The sequence below is a fragment of the Lactuca virosa genome, chromosome 6, assembly GCF_052849685.1.
Source record: "Lactuca virosa cultivar CGN04683 chromosome 6, Lactuca_virosa_CGN04683_v6, whole genome shotgun sequence".
NCBI lineage: Eukaryota > Viridiplantae > Streptophyta > Magnoliopsida > Asterales > Asteraceae > Lactuca > Lactuca virosa.
In genome coordinates, this window is record NC_136431.1 from 255,237,545 (window position 1) to 255,245,709 (window position 8,165).

The following is an 8,165-nucleotide window of genomic DNA, read 5'->3' on the forward strand; positions in this document are numbered from 1 at the left end:
GAATTCATAGACTTGACAAGTCTTGACCTAGTTAGATCCGTTTAGCCGGACAATACGACGCTTGGACAGGTTGAGCAGGGAGATAAATATGGGAATCTACTGGTCACATTAAAAGAACATGTATCTGGAACCGTGGATTAACTTTTCCTCGATGTGCGGATTATGTCCTTAATTCCGGTATTGATGGGGTGACTGGTGAATTCCGATAAATTAGGTCTGTAGAAAATTGTTTTCTCTCTATCTGTCTGTTAGTCATATGTTGCTTCCTTTGCGTGATCGAGAGATCCGACCTGGACTGTAACATATGCAACTCTATTTCTCTGCATCCTCTATCTATGCAATTCTTTCTATCTGTTAGCCATATATTGTCTCCTCTGCGTGACTCATAATCCGACCTGGTACACAGTATATGCATCATTATTTTTCTCAATCCCTCTAAAAACTTCAGTTAGTCATAGTTGTGTGATTGGAAGAGATCCGAACTGGGTGTACAGCATATGCATTCTAAATCTATCTTCTCTCTAAATAATTGTCTGCTCACCCGATGTAAGGAGTATTCTAGAAGTCCTTGATTACTGGAGCATATCAGGAAGCGGGAAACATGTTCTAGTACAATTAAAATTGAACACTTACAGATTGTCTATAGATCTCGCTGCTCAATTTAGGTGGACAACAATATCCCTGGTCGTCATCAGCTGAATGGTTCTTAAGAAATATCATCTAGGAACTTAGGATCACTTTGTCTTGTAACTAATGGTATGTCCTAATTCTGTCACAATTTTTCGTGTTTAAGTGGACCACAATACCGGCGATCGACCAGACAAAGACGTGAAGATAAAGGTACCGACAAGTGGATTAAGGCTGTCTAACAACTTTGATCCCAGTATCACAATATTATTTTCAGTGATTTTTGAGATAAATTTTTGTCTGTGTTTATTTTATCTCATTTTTATTTTTATTTTTATTTTATTTTTAGTTTATTTTTTTTAATTGTCAAAATTTAATTTTTTAAATTCTTTAATTCTTAAATTTTAGAAATTATTTTATTTTATTTTTAGTTTAATTTTAATTTTACTTTAATTTTAAAATCCTCAAAAGGTTTTATTTTTGAAAATTTAATTGGGATTTGGACTGTGCCTTATACTGTGTGGGAGACAAGTAAAATTCAAAAGGGGTATAAAAGGTGGAGTTTACTGCTGTAAACCCTTTCCACCTCACTTTTCATCCTTCCGGCCGCAAACCCTCTCCACTCTCTCTCATCCTCGAAAAAATTTTGTGTGTTTTTGCAAAATCGTTTAGTCCACATCAAAGGTATGCTAAAACCGACTGAGGAAATGTTGTTTGTTCATCAATTCGACTGAAATTGGGGGATTAATCGAGGTTTTTCAGTTCGTTGGTGTTTACGGTTTAGTGAGGGCTTACGACCGTAAACGGTCTGAGCTTACGGTCTAGAAGTTTACGACCGTAAACTCCTTTTGGAGCTTACGACCGTAAACTCAGTTTACGGTCAGGAGATCACTGCAATGGGTTTACGGCCGTAAACCCAATCTGGACCGTAAACCCCATTTTGACCATTTTTGACCGTAAACTCAATTTGGACCGTAAACTCAATTTTGACCAGTATTGACCGTAAACTCAATTTCGACCGTAAACCCAATTTTGACCATGTTTGACCGTAAACTCAAAAATCTTGATCAAAATATTTTTTAAGGCCAAAATGAAATTGATTAATTAAGAGAACTTAAAGCTTTAACTGCTCAAATATTTTGTTTTCTTACTTGGCCTGGTTTAGTGCAGATCAATGGCGAGTTTGAAGTTTGCTGACATGCATAACTTGGCTATTGTACTGGATGATCCTCCTGCTGCTCATGGAGATTTCAGATCGATGATCTACAGGCTGAGAGAATGCTGCCTAGCCTTTGCCATTACTATGAACCCAGTCATTTATCAGAAGATTGTCAGGGAGTTCTGGCAGACTGCTAAGATGACAAGAGACAATGGAGTAGTTACCGTTGAAGCTGTGGTTAAAGGATGCAAGATTATGATCACTGAGCAGTACATCAGAGAAACATTGCTGATTAACGATCAACCTGATTTTCCTATTGAAATCGGGATTGAAGATGTGCAAAAGATTCTCAAGAAGATGGGGTATGAAGGCAGCTATCCTCCCACAGTGAAAAAGCTTATGCCACCCTACTGGAGATTCTTGGATCATGTGTTTGTGAGCTGTATCTCGGGCAGAAGATCAGGTGCTGATGAAATCTCGCTCAGGAACACAGGGGCAATTGTATCACTGGCTGCTGGTATCAAATTCAACTTCTCAAAATTCATATTGGATGAGTTCTTAGTAAACATCAATGCTATAAACCAGGAGACCAGAGATTCTTTCTTGTTGTATCCTAGGTTCATTCAGCTGTTCATTGACACCCAATTTCTGGGGATGGTCAAAGAGGGAGACACACTACATATGAAGTCGTTGGGCCCCCACACTGTTGGTCTTATTAAGCAGAATTGCAAGGGCAAGGTCGTCTTCCAAGGATTACATCCTCTTGTGAAATTCGGAAAATTTGCTGAGAAAAATGAATCCTCCGAATCTCATGGAACGTCAGACAAAATGTCATCTGGGCCCACTTCTTCTGAGAAAGTCATTTCGGAAGATGATGTTATTACAGTGTCAGATCGTGCTGAAGAAGAAGAAACTCCAACTCCTAATGCTCAAGTAGCTGAGGAACATGAACTGACATCTGTTCAGGTCCAAAGTGATTATAATGAGGGGTCTTCTAAAAGCGGAACGGAGACTGATTTGTATGAATACCTCGATCTCACAAGGTTCGATAATGATGAAATTCCTTTAAATTTTGGTAGTAATGAAGACTTCATGACCGGTGAAAACCTCAACACGCTACTTGACAATATCGATGAAGTTGCTCATCCAGCAACAGAGATAAGGGAAAATGAAGACGTTCTCGAAGCCACGCCTCCTCTTACCAATCCAATGGCGGAAATAGCAATTCCTATGGTGACAGTGTCAGGGATTCCTCCCCTTGATGTTTTTCCACCTACATCTGAGCCATTGGAAAGTGATCGCACAACTACACAGGCCCCTCAACCTCCAACAAAAAGACGAAGACTAGATCCTAGACAGGGAATTCCTGATTCGGGTGTATTTCAAAGCTTTACAACTCCACCAACAACTACTCCCGCCATTGTTTCATCTGAACCCATCAGTGAAGGTCCTAGCACCTTCTATGAAGCTGGTGGCTCTTCCTTCCCCACAGGTTTCTCTCCTCCCAGGCCAGACCATGATGCTGCTTCTGTGAGGCTAGCCAGGCATTTGGCCGAAGAACAATTCACAACGCCTCCCTCACGTGGCAAAGGAATTTCTATTGGGGATGGCAGCTCAGGAGAAGAGAATCCTTCAATACTTGGACTTCAGAAGGAGATCGATGCACTGAATCAGAAAAATATTGATTTAGATCAGAAAAATATTGAGCTGGATATCAAGGTTGCAGACCTTCAGACTGAAAATGCAAAACTCAATATTCAAGTTGCCGAACTTATTGAAGATAAAGCTCTGAAGACGAAGCAGATTACTGATCTTCAGACACATTTTGGCTTACTGACCGCCAGCTACTACGATCTAAAGAAGAATCTGGAAGAAGATTTTGGCGACAAATTCAAGTCATTTGTCGATGAGCCAAAGATCTATCTTCCTGATAAAGATGCTCCCATAGTTCCAAAACCTACAAGAACAACCACCGTTGTTGATCGTTTTGACAAGGAACCGGCGTAGGCTCCGAGTGTAGTGCCATTGAAACGTGCTAAATTGGCCAAGTCAGCTGAAAAGGGTCAATTTTTATTCAAAAGGAGCTCAGATCACAATGCTCCATGGGATCAATCAAAGATCACCTTTACGGATCTGGGAGAAAATCGGTTCAGAGACATTTATGGTGATAGGTCAGGGATCATTTCGTGGGGATTCCATGACACTATGAACATGTGGATCGTGAGAAGAAAGAGCGGCAATACTTAAATGTACAAAGATGCTCACGATTTTCACTCTTTTACTAGGGTTGATCTTACGAAGTTGTCTAATGCTCCTTTCTCAAATCCGTCAAACAATCCCATGGCGACTCAGTTCAAGACATTTTTGGAAGATCAAGTGGCTAAGGGATTTCCTTCAATGCAGACTGCAGATTCTATCATCAAGATTTACCCTAGCGTCATTGATCCCAAAACAAATCAGCCACTTCGGTCAGTGATGTGGCCCGCTGATAAGTCCATTTTATGAATGTACTAAATTGTCATAAATCTGTTGAATTGATGTATAATTGTACAAGAATGGCACTACTTTATGAGTTGTTGAACTTCATATGCAGGTCAATATATTGTACTAAAAGTGGGCGGAACCTGCAAGTAAAACGGATTGCTAAAGGAATGATGAAACGTTGCTGGGAAAATTGACCATGCTTCAATGTTTTCGTCATATCTCAGGTTTTGGAGCTCCAATTGACATGAGTAAAGAATTTATGGAAACTAGACAAGATTTTCTACAACTTTCGTGTTTTGTGTTTCTGCTAGTTATGTTGTTTTGACCACCAAAACTTGCACAGAAGATGAAGGACGCCCTAAGGCGTCTAAGACGTCCCCTAGGACGTCCAGGTCAAACGGTCAGCATTTCGTCGTTATTTCAGAGCAGAAAAGAAGGAAGAGCCCCGTCGACGTCTTACAAGGCGTCTAAGACGTCCCCTGGGACGTTTTGGCATTTTAGGGACGTCCCGTGTTGGAACGGTGTGTTTCGGAAAGTTTGGAAATCAAGGAAGGGCGTCCTAGAACACGTCTAAGACGTCGGACGTTTTTGGCCATTTTTTAGTGTATTTCAAGGACGGCAGAAGACATGTTAGGACGTACAAAGAACGCTTGGGCGTTATACACAACGTCTAAGACGTATCCTAGGACGTCCAACGTCCCACATCGCCTAATTTCACTCTTTTCTGTCAAATAATATAAATAGGGACTTGTGCATTCGTTTTGAGGGTTACCACCTGCGATTTTCAGAGTTTTTCCTGCGTTTTTAAGGCTTCTAAAACCCTTGGAAACATTTGGAAACACAAGTCCATTCCATTTCAATCCGGATTCAAGGCAAGATTCGATTCAATTCATCATCAAGCTATAAGTGAAGATCGTTTCATTGGTTAATCTTCATCAATTCTTTATTTTCTAGAATTATTTCTTCTTCCCCAAGGTTTATTTGTTCTATACTTTGATAATCATTAGGCTACATTTGTTTGATGATTCTACATTTGTTTATGAATTCTATTATGCATTTTATTCATTTTAATCAAGTTATTTGTTTTATGAACTCAATGGAAGGCTAAACCGTTAGGGTTACTTCCGGGGATGTTTATGACTTTTGGATGAACACACTTGATTATTACTTGATTTTAATTATTTTCAATTGTTATTTTATGCTTCATATGATGATCTTTGGTAATGATAAGTGAAATTGGGTTGTATGAATTGTTTGATGTCATAATTAAGATAGTCTATTGTCAATTCATCATTTGTTCCAAGTTCAATTAGTTTAGAAATAAAGACAAGTGATTGAATCAACATATATTATTCCAACTTATGATATTGAATGTTAATGCGGTAATAGGTAGTTGTAAGACATTTTATTGCTAGTTCACTAATTGTCCCTAATCCATTTAGACATAAATGAGTAAGACAACTAGTTGAATGAACATTTAGTGTACCCAAAACTATGTGTTACAAGTTAATCAACCCCAATTGCATCTATGTAATTGAATTAGGATTCTAGGGAAGAAAGTGTGTGAATCTAAACTGTCCATAACTGAACCGGGAGTACTCTAGTTTTCTCATTGAGATTTTTACTTTTAATTAATAAATTTCCAAACTGTTTGAATTTTGTTTTAATCTTTTTCGTGACAATTGCTAGTAATACTTTTCTTTTTATTGATTGCTTTGACACAAAGTTTAACCACGAACTCCTTGTGGATTCGACCCGACTTACCCTATCTACTTAGGTTAGTTGGTTTATTTTTGACCGAGACAACGATTTCGATCAAAATTTGGCGCCGTTGCCGGGGAGATTGTGCGCTTGAGCTATTGTGTTTAAGTAGTTATAGTTCTTTTTACTTTCATTTTCAATTCTCGTTTGCAGTTCACGTTTGTTTTATTTGTGTTGTGCAGGCACACCAGTGCATGCATACAAGACATAGTGGACGCTCTTCATCGCTTGCATTTGATCCGGAAATCGACCGAACAGCTCGCTCAAATCGGGTCGCCAGAAGGAACATCAACACTATGAGTGTAGATAACATTGTCGTGGAAGATGTGGTCGAGGGGCATGAGGATGCAGCCAACAATCCTCCACCACTAGTTCCACCACCAGCTCCTCAATTCCCAAACAACAACAATGGAAACAATGGGAATCATGGGAATAACAACAATGTGGGTGCACCAATCATCCAACCAGTACAGCCACAACCGAATAGAAACAACCGTGGCCAAAATGGTGGAAACGGAGGAAATTGGGCACAAAATATAAGAGGCAATGTAGGAAACCACAACGGTGGTAATGTCAGAAATCATAACCAAAATCCTAGAAATGTTGGTCCTCAATTCGGTAATGGTGGTAACGAGGATGACTGGGATTTTGATGATGGAAGTGATAATGGACTTGGTTGGAATCAGAACCACAACGGTGGTAATAGGCGGAATCAAGGCAATCGGGGTGGAAACGGGAACTACAACAATAACTAGAACAACCAGAATTTTCCCAATGGTGGCAATAATGACTACAACGATGGGTTCGGAAATCAAGGCTTTGGGAATCAATATCGAAGGAATCCAAATGGTGGATTCAACAATGCAAATGGAGGATACTACAATGAAGGTAACCAATTTCCTCATCTTTACTTTCCGCAGCCTAATAGACAATCTGTGGCGTCTCATTTTCAGCTGGGAGAGTATGATGATGCTTCACCTATACTCTTCGCATAAGGAAATGAGCATCATGTGGAAGTAAGACCACAACTAATTAGTGTCTTACCTGTCTTTAGAGGCCATAAAACTGATGATCCATACAATCACCTCTATGAGTTCCTTGCAATTGCTAACGCGAATACTCCGCGAGGAACTAATAGAGACTCCTTTAGACTTCACTTATTTCCGTTCACTTTAAAAGAAAAAGCTAAGTATTGGTTCACTTCTCTTGCCCCCCATAGTATTACTACTTGGGAGCAATTAAAAACTAAATTTTTGCAAGAGTTCTACCCTGTTAGTAAAACAACGGAAATAAGAAAAGCGATACAAGATTTTGCACAAAAACCCAATGAAGAATTTCATGATGCATTTGAACGCCTCAAGGAATTGTTGTGTTCATGTCCACATCATGAATTTCCCCGTTGGCAACTTGTACGTTTCTTTTATGATGGAGTTGACACTGCCAATCAAACTATGATTAATGCCTCATCTGGCGGCACTATCATGATGCAAGATAGTGAAGACGCTTTTCGATTCTTGGAGCAGTTGAGTCATGGTTCAAAAACCAATTACTCAGCTAAGAAACGGGACAACCCAGTTTCATCTGCTGCTTCAGTTGGACTAGACAAAAACTGGAAAAATGAAGTCAAATCTGATATTAATTCTTTAAATAAAAAATTTGACTTACTACTCTCTAGTCTAGGCAAAGAGAAAGGTGTGTTTTTTTCGCAGGGACAGAAGATATGTGTAAGCTGTGGAGATTCAGGACACATTGCAGATGAGTGCATGTGAAGTCAAGAGGAAATCAGTCAAGTGCACGGCTATGGTCAATTCCAAAATAATCCACGATCATTCAATCGGAACTACAGCCAAGGCGGGAACTACACCAACAATGGGAATTTCAACAACAACAACCGTCAAGGGAATTACCAAAACCAAAATCAGCCAAAACAGTTCCAGCAGTCCAACTTTAACCAAGGTGGAACATCAAAGAAGGAGGAAACGGATGGCAACAAGTTGGACAAAATCATGGAGTTCATAACCCAAACATATCAGAAAGCCGACACTAACTCCAAGTCCATAGCTGCTATCGAGAAGCAAATTGCTCAACTGGCAGAGCAAATTGGGAAAAGAGAAGATGGCAAGTTTCCAAGCAC

At 39.6% G+C, this 8,165-nt stretch overlaps 1 non-coding gene across 1 annotated transcript; it reads right to left on the reverse strand.

Moving 5' to 3' along the window:
* Positions 1-7,317: 7,317 nt before the first annotated feature.
* Positions 7,318-7,424, reverse strand: LOC145123082 (small nucleolar RNA R71). The gene has a single exon (XR_013714961.1). It is a non-coding gene; the product is annotated as a small nucleolar RNA R71 (small nucleolar RNA).
* Between the last annotated feature and the right edge of the window lie 741 nt (positions 7,425-8,165).